Source organism: Scylla paramamosain, chromosome 25 (assembly GCF_035594125.1).
Source record: "Scylla paramamosain isolate STU-SP2022 chromosome 25, ASM3559412v1, whole genome shotgun sequence".
In the NCBI taxonomy this organism is placed as follows: Eukaryota; Metazoa; Arthropoda; class Malacostraca; order Decapoda; family Portunidae; genus Scylla; species Scylla paramamosain.
In genome coordinates this window covers 17,309,345-17,328,392 of record NC_087175.1, presented here as the reverse complement: position 1 = coordinate 17,328,392, position 19,048 = coordinate 17,309,345, and the positions used below count along the sequence as shown (strand labels likewise).

Sequence of the window (19,048 nt, the reverse complement as noted above, 5' to 3'; positions counted from 1 at the left end):
AAATCATGCAGTTTTCTTTTAGCATTTGATCAATTTGCTGAACAAGAACCAAACTAATTGAGAAACATTCTAGAACTGCACCACCCACTCATTCACTCACTTACTCACTCATTCACTCACTCACCAACCCACCCACCCACCCACCCACTCCAGGCAGGCAGACTTAATAATTAGAAGGACACAATATACTTTTCTCCCATGATTTAAAATGCATTACAGACAAGAAAATTTACACCTCTAGGCTAAAAGCATTGTGGAATCGGAGACACTTAGATACTCCATATTGTGACTCTCCTGGCTGGACATAAAAAATAAAGGGAAAGAATGTGTCTTTTTAACGTTTCTTTTCTGGATGAATTCCCTGACAGGCTCTCTTAACTGTATTACATGTTCAGTTTGCAAGGTTCTATATTTATACCCAAAAAAAGATCGTTTTCAATTAAAGTGAAATAAAAATAAGGTACATACAAGAAAGGAATGTAGGAGGATGAAAAGAATGTCGTTTTCAATTTACGTGTCAAAAAAAAAGAAAAAAAGAAATAGGGAATGTTAAGGTAGAGGGAATAGAAGAAGAAATGAAGGATGGAATAAAACTGATGTCATTCTGAATTTTTGTGTCTATTGAAGGGAAGGGAAACAAAGAGTGAACGAAGACACGAAGGAAAGAAATAAAAGAAAGATGTGAATTTATGGATTAATAATTTAAAGTTACAAAAGAGAAAAAAAGGGAAGGAATTAAGAAAGGAAAAAAAGGAAATTAGATAATGATGTTATTTTCAATTAGTTTAGATGGTGTACATAACACTACAGAAAACAAAGGAAGGAATGGATGAACGAGTAAAAATACGGAAAAGAAATAGACAAAAAAAAAAGTGACAGGTAAACATAACTATATAAAAAAATGACTGAATCGCGACATTCTAAAAAAAAAAGCAATTAAAAAATGACAGGTAATAATCACTGCAACTCTATAAAATATATTTGATAGCTCTCTCTCTCTCTCTCTCTCTCTCTCTCTCTCTCTCTCTCTCTCTCTCTCTCTCTCTCTCTCTCTCTCTCTCTCTCTCTCTCTCTCTCTCTCTCTCTCTCCAAAGATAAACGAATAAAAATCTTCCCAGGTGACTTTTTCAAACGGTACAGACAGTCAGAGAGTGAAGCTCCCGAGGCGTCCTGAGATTGAACTTCTAAATGCCCTCAGTGTCTCTCGGGGAAGCGTGAGGGCAGGGGCGCGTATTCTGAAACGCTTTGTTCTCTCACCACCACTATTTTCCAAGGAGATGATTGACCAGTTTCTCAAAGTGTTTCTCCTGTCAGTAATGTTGAAATCTTGTCTTTCTGCCACTAGAGACATCAAACACCTTAAAAACCCGAATTACTTCAACTGTAGGCTTTTGAATACAGTGCAGGTGCGGCTTGGTAGTGTTTCAGAATGGTCCACAATATGAGAGAGGTGGTGGCGCGACTGTGCTGGGTTGAATGACTATGCTGTGTTGGAGTATTGCCGCCAGAGGAAAGGCTTTCTCAGGATGATCCTTCGTTCTTCATTTCCTCTTTCTTTTTTAACTACGACGGTTCCAAGAAATGTGTTGCAGCTCCGTCTGTCAGAACGATGAGTATGTTTGTCTTCCTCGAGCAAGTGCCAGATCGCGCAAGAATTTTTTTGGCTGTATGAATTGACTCTTTTTGGGTTTATGGAGTGTCAGAGCCTATTGCAAGTTCAAAGATAACGGTTCTGTCTGAAGTTACCAACCATAGTATAAACCATAAGAATATAAAAACAAAAAAGAAAAAATGGGGAAAGCTGCAAGAAACTATCATCCCTATACATGACAGTCAGTCCCTCTGTGAAACTAGATAGAACATTATTTTATTTAACTCTTGTTGGGTCTAAGAAGCGTCAAAGGGTATTCTATTTTTTTCTTTTTAATATGATTCAGTCTTCTTTTTCTTCCTCTCTTCCTCCTCCTTCTCCTCCTCCTCCTCCTCCTCCTCCTCCTCCTCCTCCTCCTCCTCCTCCTCCTCCTCCTCCTCCTCCTCTTCCTGGCACACTTTTCCCTGGCCTCCATGTATGGTAATTAAGTTTGTCTTGGGCTTAATTAACTGACACCTGTCTAATTGGCAAGAAGTCGAGGGGAACATGGATCTGCGACGCAGGATAAGGAGGAGAAGGAGATGGAGGAGGAGATGAAGGAAAAGGATAAGAACAACAATAATAGGAAGGAGGAAGAGGTGGAAGAGTAAGAAGAAGAAAAAGAGGATGATGATGATGATGATGATGATGATGATGATGAAGAAGATAAAACATCAACAACAACAACAACAACAACATGAGGAGGAAAAGGAGAAGGAAGAAAAGGGGAGGGGGGATAAGAAGATGAATAAGAGCAATAACAACAGGAGGAGGAGGAATACAAAGGAATACAAAGGAAGTCCAAACAAGAACAGAGGCCCTTTCTAAGCTTTCTGTTTAACTATTCTATGTTAACTATTAGTGGGAGAGACAGGATAGCACAAAATTAGACGGGATGCCACAGAAGGAGAATGAAGAGGAGAAAGTCGGAGGAGGAGGAGGAGGAGGAGGAGGAGGAGGAGGATAAAAAAGAAGAAAAGTAAAAGATAAGAGTGAAGGGAGGGATAGATAGAAATATATCTGGAATTTTTATCGATACTCCTATCTATGTTATTTTTTTCTCCTCCTCCTCCTCCGTCCACATATTGCTGCCCCTGCTGACCAAGTTTTTATAAATACATACTCTATTTCCAGGAATAGGTTCTAAGAGAGAGAGAGAGAGAGAGAAAAAAAAAAAAAATTGTAAAAGGGTTAGTCAGTTTAGCTTCGTTATTGGATAATTTTCTCATTCAGCCGTCTGACACTCACTCGTTCACTCCTCCTCGCCACTCACTCCTTCACTCCCTCTCTCTTTCACTCACTCACTCCATCACTCACTCACTCCTTCACTCACTCATTCCTTCTCTCACTCACTCACTCACTCACTCTCTATCACACCACACTCGCTTCCCTCATCCCAGAAAAGTAGTTTACAGCATCGAGTGTTTGGTGTAGACTGTAAAAGCAAGTTAATTCCTTTGTAATCCTTTACGTTCTCTTGCTTCCTTGCACAAGTTTCACCTGTAGCGGTATTTTACAAGGTAGCCTCGTTAAGGATTTTTGTTACTGGTACTTGTATGTGTTTTTTTTGTGATTCTATTCCTTTTTATTTTGAATTTATTTGATTATTTGTCTTCTAGTCTATTTACTTAGTTATTTTTTTGTGGTTTTATTTTCTGTTTCGTTTCCTCTCTCTCTCTCTCTCTCTCTCTCTCTCTCTCTCTCTCTCTCTCTCTCTCTCTCTCTCTCTCTCTCTCTCTCTCTCTCTCTCTCTCTCTCTCTCTCTCTCTCTCTCTCTCTCTCTCTCTCTCTCAGCGAGACACACATGTATATAATCCAATTACGACTTCTATTTTGTGTCCTTTCCAATAACCTCCCTGCGTATGTGTGTGTGTGTGCGTGTGTGTGTGTCTATGTATGTGTGTGTGTGTGTGTGTGTGTGTGTGTGTGTGTGTGTGTGTGTGTGTGTGTGTGTGTGTGTGTGTGTGTGTGTGTGTGTGTCGAAATTTACAAAAAAGAAGGAAGGAGAGAAGCACTTGGGTTGGAAAAAGAACATTCTCTCTCTCTCTCTCTCTCTCTCTCTCTCTCTCTCTCTCTCTCTCTCTCTCTCTCTCTCTCTCTCTCTCTCCTCGGATGCAAAGAGACAAGGTTAAAAATATGAAAAAAAATTAATCTCGTGGCTTTAATAAATTGAATTACTTATACCCGTCCTTTCAATAACTGTAATTACATTTTTAGCACATTAATTTGTTAAGCTCGTTGTCCCGCATATGAAAGTGTGCAATGTAATATGTACCTGTTGTGTATTTAAATTTTGTATTGAAATGTGTGTGTGTGTGTGTGTGTGTGTGTGGGTGGGAGAGAGAGAGAGAGAGAGAGAGAGAGAGAGAGAGAGAGAGAGAGAGAGAGAGAGAGAGAGAGAGAGAGAGAGAAATTTTTTTACACTATACACATTTGCAAACTACATTTCACAAATATGTATGTTGGTCTTTCCTGACACCTTTTCACACACACACACACACACACACACACACACACACACACACACACACACACACACACACACACACACACACACACACACACACCTATTCTTCCACATCTCTTCTCCCAAACCTGTTCTCCTAAACATCTCACCTTTTTTCCCTCATTCCTTTCCTTACCTATTCACTCTCGCCTTTTTAAACTAAACGCCTGCTACTTCACATCTGCTAAATTCCAGCATATCTTGTTTACTGCATGTCTCCTCACATCCATCCGTCTCCAAACCTGTTATTCTATTTTACCTTGTTCCTCCTACATCTGCTTTCCTTCTCACTCATTCATTTCCAAACCTGTCTTTCTGCCACATCTGCCTCCTCCATACCTTTTCTTTCTTATTTTTCCTCTCCACATCTGCTTCCCTTCCTTCTAGACCTGTTTCCTTCTACATTGTGTCACACACGTGACTACTCTACCACGGAACTAGGTGCCTGCCTCTCAACTCGTGGCGCTGCCACGTGTATAGCTTGAGGCATACTGGATACGTGACCTCTAGCAGGCTACCAAGCCGATAACGAGGGGTGGAGTTCCATCGAGCTTCAGTCTCCTCCAAGGGTCGCTACAGCTCTGAGGTCGCCTTGGCATACGCTGGGAGCCTCATATACACTCGAGAGCGGTGGTAAGAGTTACACCAGTGTTACACACCCACACACACACACACACACAAACACATTTATATTTATTTTCTATTATGTATATGTAAAGGTGTTTATTTTTGTAATTTGTATCTATATGTATTTACTAACTTGGCTTAAGTTATTAACTGAACCAGTCTTTTAAGTTATTCAGTCCAGTTCAGATTGCCACTCCTTGTTACTTACTTTTACTTACTTAAATAATCTTCAATTTTGTATTGCTACTTAATTTAAGGGTTAACTTTAAGATATTAAATAGCAGTTAAAATGTCTCCTTTTCTCTTTTCTTTTAACCCTTCCATTGTTAGTGTGAGCAACACCCCTTCATGGTCCATCCCCTAGAGTTCAGTGTATGCTCACACGTAACAATTGGGGGCCCGTCCGGGATATTACACATGTTTATACATACATATAACTACACTAGTTCCTTTCCTGCTCTCGAGTGTATATGAAGTTGTGCTTATTTCTTTGTTGGTGAATTTTTGCGTTTTTCCGCTTTAAAAGTACGCGAGGTACCGGCGTCTAGTCATAAAAGCGTTAAAAACGTAACAATTGATTTCCTCAGTGTTGCTTTAGTGTCGGTTCGATTCCCCTAGTAGTGACCTTCACCCCGAACTCCGAGACTCCTTAAAACTTGGGAACTTGCGTTCCACTCTTTGCTTGAAAGCAGCGAATACGGCAAGCCATTACAAGTGCTTAAGTGTTAGTTCTATGGTAGTCATTTTGGGGCAGTGATTATCGCTACACTTCTTCGATTCGTTGCCTCTTCAGAAGCACAGTTAAGGCGTTGCTAACCTTGACTCAACTAGACTCAAAAACGAGTCTCTGTCGATGCACGCGGGTCAACTCATTTCCCTCCGACTCGTGGTTTCGAACCTGTCGTTCACGCGGGTCCTTCCGACTCGTGGTGGCGAACCTAGGTCTTGGATCAGGTTTCAGTGTAGGGCTCAGACACACTTGATTTGGTTCAATTGACCTCACGCTCATTAATCATGTCGCATGAGTTAAACTTGGACGCATTTTGCAGTAATCCTTCTGTGGCGGAGCTACAAACTGCCAAAGTGACAAAGAATGATTTAAAGTACATAGCCCGACAGTTTGATATCTCATATCCGTCTGACATTCGGAAGGAAGAACTCCGAACTCAAATCCTAGTTCACCTTGGAGGTGAAGCCACTAGTGCTGCTTCACAGCACGACGCCAGTTTAATGCTCGAACTCGAAAAGCTGAAACTAGAGGCAGCAAGAGAAAGAGAGAGAGAAGAGAGAGAACTAAGGCGAGAAGAACTAGCTTTTCAAAAAGAAAAAGCGGAAAGAGATCTGGCATATGTAAAAGAAAAGGAGGAAAAAGAAAGAGAGGAGAGAGAAAAAGAAAGAATCCACGAGACCCAACTCGCACAATTAAAATCTCGATCAACCACCACAGCTGACCTCAAACAAAAGTTAACTAAATATCTCTCACTACTCCCTCAGTTCTCTGACAAAGACCCCGAAACTTTCTTTGGACAGTTCGAGGACACAGCAGTACATTTTGAACTGCCCCGAGAAGACTGGCCTTGGCTTCTTAAACCCAAACTCAGCCAAAAGGCTTTAACTATTTTGAACGGCCTTGAAAACAACACGGATTACGACTGTGTCAAACAGGGCATCCTAGCGGCGTACTCCATTACCACAGAAGGATATTGTCAGTCTTTTCGAAAAATGTTCAAAACTCCGCAACAAACCTATCTAGAGTTTGCCTCAGAGAAACTGAGGGCTCTCAAGCGTTGGCTTAAGTCAGCCGCGATAACCACGTACGACGAATTAGTAAATCTCTTAGCCTTAGAAGAGTTCATGCGTAAGCTCCCTTACTCAGTAATGTTACACATCACCAACAAAGAAGAAACAGATCTTCTCAAAGCCGCTCAGTTAGCGGACCTTTTCTCCCTGGTGAATCGCAAGGCAACCTCAGACAAGCTGACCGAGACTCCTAGTGGTAAGATAAACTCAGGTAACTCAGGGGTTGGTAAAATGACCGGCAGTAGTACTCGACCACCTCTATTTTGTGCTTTTTGTAAACAGCCGGGGCACCTCATAAAGAACTGTCCTAATCCCAAGTGCAAGGTAGCTCAAACATATCCTGCCAAGCCAGTTGCTTCCATACAAGCTCTTCCCTCCTTCCCTGTACCTAAAGACTTGTTTGAGCCTTTCAGGTCTGTAGGCACCATCAGCATTGATAACAAGGATCACCCAGTTAAGATTGTCAGAGACACCTGTTCAGCTCAGTCCCTAGTGCTGAAGTCAGCAGTCCCTGGCTGGTATTGAACAGTGTTACACAGGTGAAAAGGTATATTTAAAAGACTTCCATGACCCCTTCCCCATTGCATTAGCTAAAGTACATCTTGATAGCCCACTAGTAAGAGGTGAAGTGATAATAGGAGTTAGTGAAGAACCAGCCTTACCCATCCCTAATGCTCAACTACTCCTCGCTAATGACCTAGCTGGCAGTAAGGTGACTCCCCCAACCAGCCTTACCCATCCCTAATGCTCAACTACTCCTCGCTAATGACCTAGCTGGCAGTAAGGTGACTCCCCCTTTAGTAATTAGTGACACAATGCTGATGGATAACCCCACTGTACAGTTAGAAGAGCAACAACCAGGCTTATTCCCTGTTTGTGTCACTACTCGTGCACAAGCAAGGAAATCTGATCAGTCTTTCTCACTTCCAAAGAAGAGCCCATCCCCACTTGAACTCAATCAAATATTTTCTGAAAAACTTCTCACTGAGGCTCAACAGGAAGACACTACTTTGACTCAATTTCATGACAAGGTTATCCCTCCAGATCAAATTACTCATTACCCTGCCTTTTACAAACAGGATGGAGTTCTCATGAGAGTGTTCCAGCCCTCTAAGGTCCCAGATGATGCTGCTTGGGCAGAAGCCCACCAGGTGGTTGTGCCTACCATACTCAGACATTCCATACTAGAGATCGCTCATGAAAGTTTTGCTGGTCACTTGGGCATCAAGAAGACATGTGAGAAGATCCTCGCTGACTTTTACTGGCCAGGATTAAGGGAGGATGTGAAGAATTACGTCAGTACTTGTCATCTCTGCCAGATAGCGGGTAAACCTAACGTAACTATCCCACCCTATCCTCTCCAACCTATTGCTGTTCCCTCAGAACCATTTCATAAAATAATAATTGACATTGTGGGGCCTCTTCCAAAAACCAAGAAAGGTAATGAATATATCCTAACAATTCTTGACCCAACAACTAGGTATCCCGAAGCCTTTCCGATACGTAAAATCAACACCAACACTATTGTGTCCAAGCTAAACCACTTCTTTACTACCTTCGGGATTCCTCAAACCATTCAGAGTGACCGAGGAACTAATTTCACTAGCGTTCTCTTCACAGAGGTGTTAAAAGAGCTTGGTATCGCACAAACCTTGTCTTCTGCCTATCACCCGCAGTCACAGGGCGCTCTAGAAAGATTTCATCAGACACTGAAAGGACTTCTACGCAAATTCTGTCACGAGCAGGAGAGCGAATGGGATGACGCACTCCCCTACATGCTTTTTGCCATCAGGGAAGCACCTAACGAGAGTACAGGAGTTTCCCCATTCGAGCTCCTGTTCGGTAGGAAAGTGCGGGGACCATTAAGGATTATTAAAGACAAATTGTTAGATTCCACTACCCACAAACTTGTCTCTGTAACTAAATACTTGAACAACCTTAAAGCCACACTCACTAAAGTTCGCACCTTTGCTGATAACAACTTACACAAATCTCAAAACACCATAAAGAAACACTTTGATCAGAAGGCCAGAGTTAGAGTATTTGATAGAGGTGATCAAGTCCTTGCATTCATACCCACACCTAAACACCCATTACAAGTAAAGTATCATGGTCCCTATGAGGTAGTGGAAAAGGTAGATAACAACTACATCATAAACACTCCAGACCGCCGAAAGGCAACACAGTTAATAATACACGTTAATCTCCTAAAAATGTATAAATGTAGAACCTCTGTGACTGGCGCCCAACCAACCCCTAGAGTAGCTTCCTGTGGTATCATTGAACCCCAGGAGGCTGACTCAGAGTTAAAACCTGCCTCTGTGTGTTTATTGATGTATGATAAATGTATTACCACTGAGATTGACACAAACACCATACATCCCAAGGACACGCAAAACAACACCTACATTATCCAACACTTAGATGGTCAGCTCCGTCATCTTTCATCCTCTCGAGCACTGGATATCTCAAGATTGATCTCTCAGTATGACGTGTTCGGTGACCATCCTAAAATCTGTAATGTCCTCCGCCAATGATGTGAAGGTGCTTCCAGGGACCTTCCCTATCAAGCAGTCTCCCTACAGAGTCAACCCCCCGAAACGAGAACAGATGCAGAAGGAGGTCCAGTACTTAGTAGAGCAGGGCTTGGCTATACCCAGCAGCTCCCCATGGGCATCACCCTGCCTCCTAGTACCCAAGGAGGACGGACAACTGCGATTCTGCACGGATTACCGACGGGTCAACGCCGTCACCATTCCTGACGCCTATCCTCTGCCTCGGGTAGACGACCTGATAGATGAAGTAGGTCAAGCCAAAAAATTTGTTACTAAGCTGGACCTATTAAAAGGGTATTGTTACAATGCCAGGGGGAGGGGTGGGGAGTGGTGGAGCCTAGTAGCCACCACCACCACCGGCTGCTGTTGACCACCGTCTCAGCGTACGGGGAAGACAGACAGCAGTGTACCCCCGACGTCGTAACTCCTCCGGATCGGTGCACGCCACTGCGGCGGGATAGGCCTCTCAGGGAATGCGCGAAGCACTCTACCTTGCCTTTTGCCGTTCTGCGACTCTCAGAGACTTTCCCAAGCACTCTAGCTAGGGTGAATAGATCATTTCCCTCTCCTATGGTCATAAGCCCAAACCCACATACGTGAGCGTCTTTTAAGTCACTTAAGGGAACCTGGAGGTCGTCAAGGAAACAATCTTTTCCTAAGTCTCGTTTATTCACAAATTTTCCTTACTCTTATTACAAATGTAGAAAATAATACTCAAGTTTCTTAAGTATCTATGCCTTTACACATTAAGGAAAAACTAAATTAACAAAACAATCACTTCTTGGAATAACTAAAATAATAATGTAACCTATTCTCCTCCCTTCATCTTAAATGAATAATGCATCTCACTGTATAATAAAATAATGAAACTTATCTCCTTGAGTAAATATAGTCCTCCCTACAGAACATCCGTTCTCTTTCTCTCTCACCTTCCGTTTTTTCCTACTCCCACAAGCTATACTATGCGATTATGTAACACTGCCCTCCCCTTTGAAAACTGAGCGTCCTCGCTCACATATTCTAACTTAGACATGTATAATCTCAGAATCCCCCATTACATAATCTGTGGTCCATCTAGGCGCCCGGTGGGTCCTTCGCGGTCGACCTTCTTCCACAGTCTCCTGTTCCTGGTTGGTACCATCCACAGCTCCAGTCCTCTGGTTGATGGTGTCGTCTTCTCTTCCAGCCAAGGGACTTTCCAAGGGAGCCGGTACTTCCCCAGGCGGCTCCTCAGTAGCGTACTCAACGTCATCATCAGTCATGGCCATTGGAGAAGAACAACCCAACTCCTCATCAGAGTTGGAAGCCTCAGCGTCTTCTAGTCCTCCCCAGGTGAAAGTACCCGGGCCATAGTACCTCCAGAGGCGGTCCGCATGCACCACCATTGGTCTGGTCCGGGGTCCTCGACGAATCCGGAACGCAACGTCCGTGATGCGGTCCTCCACGGTGTAGGGCCCCTCCCAGGGACTCTGCAGCTTTGGAGACAACCCCTTCCGTCTCCGAGGATTGTGTAGCCACACCAACTGCCCCACCCGGAACGGTGGGAAGGAAGCCCGGGCGTTGTAGCGGTCTCTCATTGCCCCTCCAGCAATCCGCAGATTACCCCGGACTTGGTGGTGAACCTCCCTGAGCCGGTCTTGCAAATCCGTAACATAGGGGGTCACATTAGTGGGCAATTCCTCATCCGGGGGGCTTCCAGTCACCACATCTATCGGTAGCCGCATCTCCCTTCCACACATCAACCGGAAAGGGGAATACCCAGTCGCTTCGTGTTCTGCCGACCGGTAGGCCATGAGGAGCAGGGGTAACCGTTGGTCCCAGTCTCCTTGATCCGGTTGGCAAGATTTCGCCAGTTCCTGTGCCAGTGTGCGGTTGAAGCGCTCTACCATCCCATCCGACTGCGGCCTGAGGGGAGTGGTGCGAGTCTTCCGTATGCCGAGGAGCTGACAGTACTCTTTGAAGACTGCTGACTCAAACTCTCTTCCCTGGTCAGAGTGCAGCTCCTCAGGAACACCAAAACGGGAGAAGTACTCGCTTACTAGCTAGCACCTCGGCTACCGTAGAGGCTTCATGGTTAGGGAGAGGGTAGGCTTCCGGCCACTTTGTGAAATAGTCCATGGCTACACACACAAAGAAAGCGATTGCCCCGCGCAGTACAGGGTAAAGGGCCGACTATGTCCACTGCCACCCTCTCCATGGGCGCCCCTACCTGATAGAGCTGAAGTGGCGCAATCTTACGCCTGCCAGGGCCCATCTTAGCACAGCACACGTCGCACGCTTTGCACCACTCTTGAACGTCCTGTCTCATCTTCATCCAATACGCACGCTGACGTAATCGCCCGAGTGTCTTTCTCACACCAAAGTGGCCACTGCTCTTTCCTGCATGAGCCTCTTTCAATAGCTCTGCCCTTTTCTGCTTAGGAACCACTAACTGCCAGAACTTTACCTTCCCATCACTGGTCTGCCATTGCCTTTGTAGTACACCCTCGGACATTCTCAACACATCCCATTCTTTCCACAGTAACTTAGTCTCAGGGCTAAACGCAGCCACCCATTCCCAAGGGGGTCTCTCACTGTCTTCCTCTAGCATTTCCACTATAGGCCCGACATCAGCGTCCTCTCTCTGGGCCTGAATAAGGTCCTGTATCCACTTGCTGGAATTAGCAGTAAGAGTCCCTCTGTTACACACCAAATCCTGGTCAGCTTCACGCCTCTGACAGTGTGCACACGCCTGAGAACATGGGCGACGGCTGAGACTGTCTGCGTTACTGTGTACTCGCCCTGGTCGTTGCTCTATGGTGTAATCATGCTGCTCCAGCTTGCCGATCCACCTAGCAAGCTGTCCCTCAGGGTTCTTGAGGGTCTTCAACCACTTGAGAGCAGCATGATCTGTCCGGACGGTGAACTTAGCCCCGTAAAGGTAGGGGTGGAAGTGGTCTACGCTCTTAATCACAGCCAAGAGCTCTTTTCGCGTCACACAATAGTTCCTTTCCGGGACAGTGAACTTGTGACTGAAGTACGAGACCACTCGCTCCTGTCCGTCTTTCAACTGGGACAGGACAGCACCCACACCCTCAGCACTCGCGTCACAGTCCAAGATGTACGGCTTTGCCGGATCGGGGTATGGCAGCACTGGAGCACTCACGAGCGCCTCTTTGAGCTGTTGAAACGCTTCCTGGCACTCATCATCCCACAGGAACCTGGCGCCTTTTCTAGTAAGGTGGTGCAGTGGAGCGGCAGACTGTGAGAATCCCTTCACAAAACGACGATAGTATGCACACAGCCCCAGAAACCCTCGCACTTCACGAACATTTTGTGGCCTCGGCCACTCACTTATCGCCTCCACTTTTCCAGGGTCCGTTCTAACTCCATCGCCACTGACCACATGTCCTAGAAAAGGTACCTCCTTTTGGAACAGGCAGCATTTTTTGGGGCTCAGTTTCAAGTTCACAGTTCTAAACCTGTCCAACACAGTTTCCAGTCTCTCGAGTGCCTTTTCAAACGTGCTTCCATAAACTAACACATCATCCAGATACACCAGGGCACTTTTTCACAACAGACCATCCAAAACTCGCTCCATTAACCGCTCGAACGTCGCTGGTGCGTTCACTAGACCAAAGCTCATCACACGAAACTGCCACAGTCCTTGTCCATAAGTGAACGCTGTCTTTGGTTTATCCTCCTCTGCCATTTCTACTTGGTGGTACCCAGATTTCAAATCAAGGGTAGAAAACCAACATGCACCAGCCAAAGAGTCTAGCGTATCGTCAATCCTTGGCAGTGGGTAAGAGTCCTTGGTTGTCACAGCATTTAAAGAACGGTAATCCACACAGCAACGTGACGTACCATCCTTCTTCCGCACCAGAACCACGGCAGATGACCATGGGCTCGACGATTTTTCAATCACTTCCTGAGCCTTTAACTCCTCCACTGCCTTTTCCATCTCGATCCTCCGAGCAGGTGCGATCCTTCTAGGTGGGGTCTTGATGGGCCTAGCGTCTCCCGTGTGGATGTGGTGTTTAACGAGGTCTGTACAACCCAGGTCGTGGTCCCCTTTGGAGAAGACGTCCGCATATCGTGACAGCAACTGCCCTACCTCCCCAGCCTGCTCCTCCGTTAGGCAGACAACACTCCGCTGCCATAAATCCTGCAGGTGTGAGGGGACCTCCGTGTCACAGACCCGCGGACCACTGGGCATGACCTCCGTACTCTTTTCTCGTTGCACCACTTCACACGTACCCATCAACGCACCTTCCCGTACATCCCGTGGCTCGGAGGAAAGATTGGCAACAACCACCCGTACTTCTTCCTGTTCTGGTGGTACTAGAGTCCGGCCGACGATTACTCCTTCGGGCAGAGATTGCTGTGAGGATGGACTGACCAGGCCTTCACCCTCCATCATCCTGCTAAGACGGCAGCGGATACTGGCTTCGGACATGGGGGGAATGCGAGTGGCACATGCCGTCAACACTCGCACGTCACTGCCTCCCTCCAGCAGCGGCACCTTCCTGTTACCGATCCCCATTGTCATGTCCCCGAAGTCCAGTACCGCCTTACTCTCCTTCAGGTAATCCAGGCCTAGAAGGTTCTCCTCAAGGTCAGCCACATAAACTGGCAGGGTTTCATCCACATCCCCAACAGTAACCTTTGCCTGCACTGGACCCTTCAGCTGCATACAATGGCCCGTCACGCCACTCAGCTGCTGTCCTGAGGGTTCAAGGTCGGCCGCCACCGTGTCCTCTCGCAGGAAAGTGCGCTCCGCTCCCGTATCCACCGTCAAGTTACAGGGTTTATTGTCCACCTGTCCCTGTACCTGCACGGAATGGGAGCCCGAAGTGCGGCACTTTAGATGGACTGGGGCCTCCTGGGTGACGGCTGGTTCAGGGCCCCTCCTTCCAGCCCGGCAGAGTTTCCCTTATCCTGTGCCGTGACAGTCGGTGGAGCGGTGGGGCAGGAGCTAGCTAAATGCTCCTTCCCGCAGTGCCAACAGCAAGGGCGGTACTGATACTGTCCAGATGCACTCTTTCCCTGATTCTTCTGAGGACAGTATCTCTTGCTGTGGCCTGGCTGTCCGCACCCAAAGCAGTTCCCTCGAAACTCTCCTGGAGGTGGGGACTGTGACGTCGATGGGGGAGACCTGCGCCCCCTCCTGGCCCTGAATGGTCCTTGCATGTCAGGGTAAGAAGTCATTTTTCGGGGAATACTGCGCAGGATTGATTCCAGTTCCAGACCCCTGGCTAGAGCCTCTTGCAGAGATTGTACATGAGCCTGCTGGATGTAGACACGGATCTGCACATTATCCACCGCGTCCACAAACTGATCCCGCAGCAGAACCTGCACCATGTCTTCACTCGCTCCTGGATACGCCCTTCTTACTAGCACCTCCAGGTCCTGCGCGAGGTTAGTTAGAGATTCACCTGAACCTCTTGTCCTGCCCCTGAATCTTGCGCGGTACACTTCTGTTTGGTGCTGGTGTCCATACCTTCTCTCCAGGGCGGCAACCACTTTACGGTACGAGGCATGATCAGAGGCTGGTAACTGGTTCAACACCTCCAGTGCTGGTCCCTTCAGTGCCCCCACCAGCTGCAAGGCTCTCTCAGTTCTGTCCCAGCCCCGAGCACTAGCCAAGAGTTCGAACTGGGCTCGATAGGCTTCCCAGGAGACAGAACCGTCAAACTCTTGAAGCCTTTGCCTTGGCAGCCTGTGACGCCGACGGCGAGTGGAACTAGCAACACTACCGGGTGGCGAAGGGGAGAAGGGACAAGAATTTGGTGGTGGCAGAGGCTTGAAGCTCACAGGTGCAGCCCCACCACATACTGGCCATTCTTCCCCCTCACTGTCACTTTTATCACTAGGAGGTGCACTGTTCTCACTGGGAGGTTCACTTTTCACCTTACCAGCCTTTCCTCTTGACGAGTTGGCGTTTACTACAGCCAACTCTTGCCTCACATAGTCTTTCAGGTCACTCACAGCACTGTCCACTTTACTTTCCAGTTCACTAACTTTGTCTTCCACTTCCTTACACTGTTCCACAGTGAAAGACTTTGCTTCGTCCAGCACCCTTTGAGTACTTTCCCCGATGTAATTTTCCAAACGTGCAATTCCAACACTCACAGTACCAAGTTGTTCCTGAACACTAGTGTCCAGAGCTTCCAACTTTTCCAGTATGAGGACCAGTTTTTCCTCTGGGTTGGCCATTTTCGCTACTCGGTCAGTCACAGTTTCTTTCACTCTAGACTCATTAACTGTCCTGTCCCTGCTGCCTTACGTGTTCTGGCGTCACTTAACACTTCACGCACTGACACGGTACATCCTAGGCACTCCCGGTAAATCCTGGGCACTGTATACTCTAGACTCATTAACTGTCCTGTCCCTGCTGCCTTACATGTTCTGGCGTCACTTAACACTTCACGCACTGACACGGTACATCCTGGGCACTCCCGGTAAATCCTGGGCACTGTATGTCCTTCAGAGTCGCTGTGGTAAATCCTGGGCACTACATATCCTTGGCTCCTTCCATGGGCACTACACCGGCAGCAGCGTCCACTTCATCCCACTCCTGACACCAGTGTTACAATGCCAGGGGGAGGGGTGGGGAGTGGAGCCTAGTAGCCACCACCACCACCGGCTGCTGTTGACCACCGTCTCAGCGTACGGGGAAGACAGACAGCAGTGTACCCCCGACGTCGTAACTCCTCCGGATCGGTGCACGCCACTGCGGTGGGATAGGCCTCTCAGGGAATGCGCGAAGCACTCTACCTTGCCTTTTGCCGTTCTGCGACTCTCAGAGACTTTCCCAAGCACTCTAGCTAGGGTGAATAGATCATTTCCCTCTCCTATGGTCATAGCCCAAACCCACATACGTGAGCGTCTTTTAAGTCACTTAAGGGAACCTGGAGGTTGTCAAGGAAACAATCTTTTCCTAAGTCTCGTTTATTCACAAATTTTCCTTACTCTTATTACAAATGTAGAAAATAATACTCAAGTTTCTTAAGTATCTATGCCTTTACACATTAAGGAAAAACTAAATTAACAAAACAATCACTTCTTGGAATAACTAAAATAATAATGTAACCTATTCTCCTCCCTTCATCTTAAATGAATAATGCATCTCACTGTATAATAAAATAATGAAACTTATCTCCTTGAGTAAATATAGTCCTCCCTACAGAACATCCGTTCTCTCTTTCTCTCTCACCTTCCGTTTTTTCCTACTCCCACAAGCTATACTATGCGATTATGTAACAGTATTATCAAATAGCCCTTACTGAGAGAGCTCAGATAGTCTCTGCCTTCATCACCCCTTTTGGACTTTTCCAGTATGTAGTAGCCCCATTTGGCATGAGGAATTGCCCCGCTACTTTCCAGAGGGCAATGAACAAGGTAATGCAGGGATTAAAAGGAGTGCTGGTTTACTTAGATGATATTCTTATTTTTTCACATGACTGGGATGACCACCTGTACCAGATCCAGAATGTGCTCAGCCGTCTACAGGAAGCGAACCTCACCGTGAAGCTGGCGAAGTCTACGTTCGGAGCTGCCACCATCTCCTACCTAGGACATCAGATTGGACAAGGCTCCGTCCGGCCCAAGACCGCTAACGTCGACGCAGTACTGAAGTACCCAACTCCCACTACTCGACGCGAGCTCCGCCGTTTCCTGGGTATGGCGGGGTTCTACCGGCGTTTCTGTCCAAACTTCGCAGACGCAGCTGGGCCACTTACTAGACTAACTAGTGGGAATGTGGCGTACGAATGGACCCCTGCCTGCCAACATGCCTTCAATCAACTTAAGAACTTGCTTGCTCGGGAACCGGTTTTGCGTGCGGCCGACTTCAGTAAACCCTTCATCATACATACTGACGCCAGTGATCACGCTTCGGGTGCCGCCCTCCTGCAAGAATCTGACGGAATCTTTCACCCAGTCGCCTACCACTCCGAGAAGTTCAACATCCATCAGAAGAATTACAGCACTATCGAGAAAGAACTTTTAGCCATTATCTCTGCCATCAAGAAGTTTGAGTACTATCTTCAGTCCAACACCCAGCCACTCCAAATCTACACTGACCACAACCCTTTGACTTTTCTCAACAGGAACCGCTTCACTAACCAACGTCTGCTACGGTGGTCTCTACAGCTCCAGCCTTACCACATTGAAATGCACCATATTAAGGGACTGGACAACTGCCTTGCTGACACTTTGTCTCGCCTTCCCACTACGCCTCGCATCACTACCCGTCGCGACCCTGAGGACCCTAGGATCCTGTTGCCGGGGATGCAGTCGTGCCTTGTGAACCGGTCGATGGAGGCAGCCGAGGGCCGAGCACTGCCAGAAGAACCATCTACCGGGCCCCAGACTACACACGTTCTGGTGGAATCAACCTTCACGGGACAGGAACCACCTCACTTCTCTAATGACGCAGAGTCATTCCTTCTGCGTCATCCTAAGAAGGGGGGAATGTCACACACGTGACTACTCTTCCACGGAACCAGGTGCCTGTCTCTCAACTCGTGGCGCTGCCACGTGTATAGCTTGAGGCATACTGGATACGTGACCTCTAGCAGGCTACCAAGCCGATAACGAGGGGTGGAGTTCCATCGAGCTTCAGTCTCCTCCAAGGGTCGCTACAGCTCTGAGGTCGCCTTGGCATACGCTGGGAGCCTCATATACACTCGAGAGCGGTGGTAAGAGTTACACCAGTGTTACACACCCACACACATAAACACACACACACACACACAAACACATTTATATTTATTTTCTATTATGTATATGTAAAGTTGTTTATTTTTGTAATTTGTATCTATATGTATTTACTAACTTGGCTTAAGTTATTAACTGAACCAGTCTTTTAAGTTATTCAGTCCAGTTCAGATTGCCACTCCTTGTTACTTACTTTTACTTACTTAAATAATCTTCAATTTTGTATTGTTACTTAATTTAAGGGTTAACTTTAAGATATTAAATAGCAGTTAAAATGTCTCCTTTTCTCTTTTCTTTTAATCCTTCCATTGTTAGTGTGAGCGACACCCCTTCATGGTCCATCCCCTAGAGTTCAGTGTATGCTCACACGTAACAATTGTTACCCTCCAACACCTTCCTCCCCACACCCCAAACACCTCTCCACACTCCTAAATCTTTACCACACCTGCTTTTCCACACTTACTCTTCCAGACCTGTCCACATCCTAGACCTTTTTACTTTTCACATCTGTTGCCCCCCCCTCCCCATCCGACATCTTCCTCACACACCTTCCTAACACACCTGCGCCCCACACCTGTCCATTGAGGAGAAATAAAGGCACGAACCCTTGCCACTGAACTCAGGAACCCAAGAAATGCGCAGGAAATTCCAGTTCCTTTACAAATACTTTTCCAGGAAACTTTCTAAATTGCTGACACGGATTTTCCTAATTTGGAGGTGTGAAGGAAGGAAAGGAGGGAGAGGAGAGAAGAGGAAGGAGGAGAAAGGGAAGGATAGAAAGGGATAAAAGGAGAATGGTATGGAGGGAAGGAGGGAAGCGGAATAATAGAAGGAATGGGAGTAAGAAACGATGGAAGGAAGGGAAGGGAAAAAGGGACGTAAGACAGTAAGGAAGGGAAGATAAAGAATAGGATAGAAAGGGAAGGAGAAAAGAAGAGGAGAAGGAAGGGAAGGAGAGAAAGGAAAAGGAATATGAAAAGAAAAGAGGATGGGAGGAAGGAAAAAGTCAAAGAAAAGTGAATAAAATTAAGAGATAAGAACAAAGAAAGAGAAAGAAATTGAGTGAAGTATGAAAGTAAGAAAATTAATGAATGGAAAGGAGGAAGCAGAAAAGAAAAGGAGAAAAACACAGTAAGAAGGATAGGATAGTAGTTCGTAAGAAAAAATGAAAAATGAAAAGAGAACAAAAAGAAAATGGTGGAAGATCCGAGATAAGAAAACGAAAAT

At 46.5% G+C, this 19,048-nt stretch overlaps 1 long non-coding RNA gene across 1 annotated transcript in view; it reads left to right on the top strand.

Annotated features, from left to right (window-relative positions):
* Positions 1-19,048, top strand: part of LOC135113241 (uncharacterized) — a 163,308-nt gene that overhangs the window by 127,816 nt on the left and 16,444 nt on the right. The window lies entirely within an intron of this gene.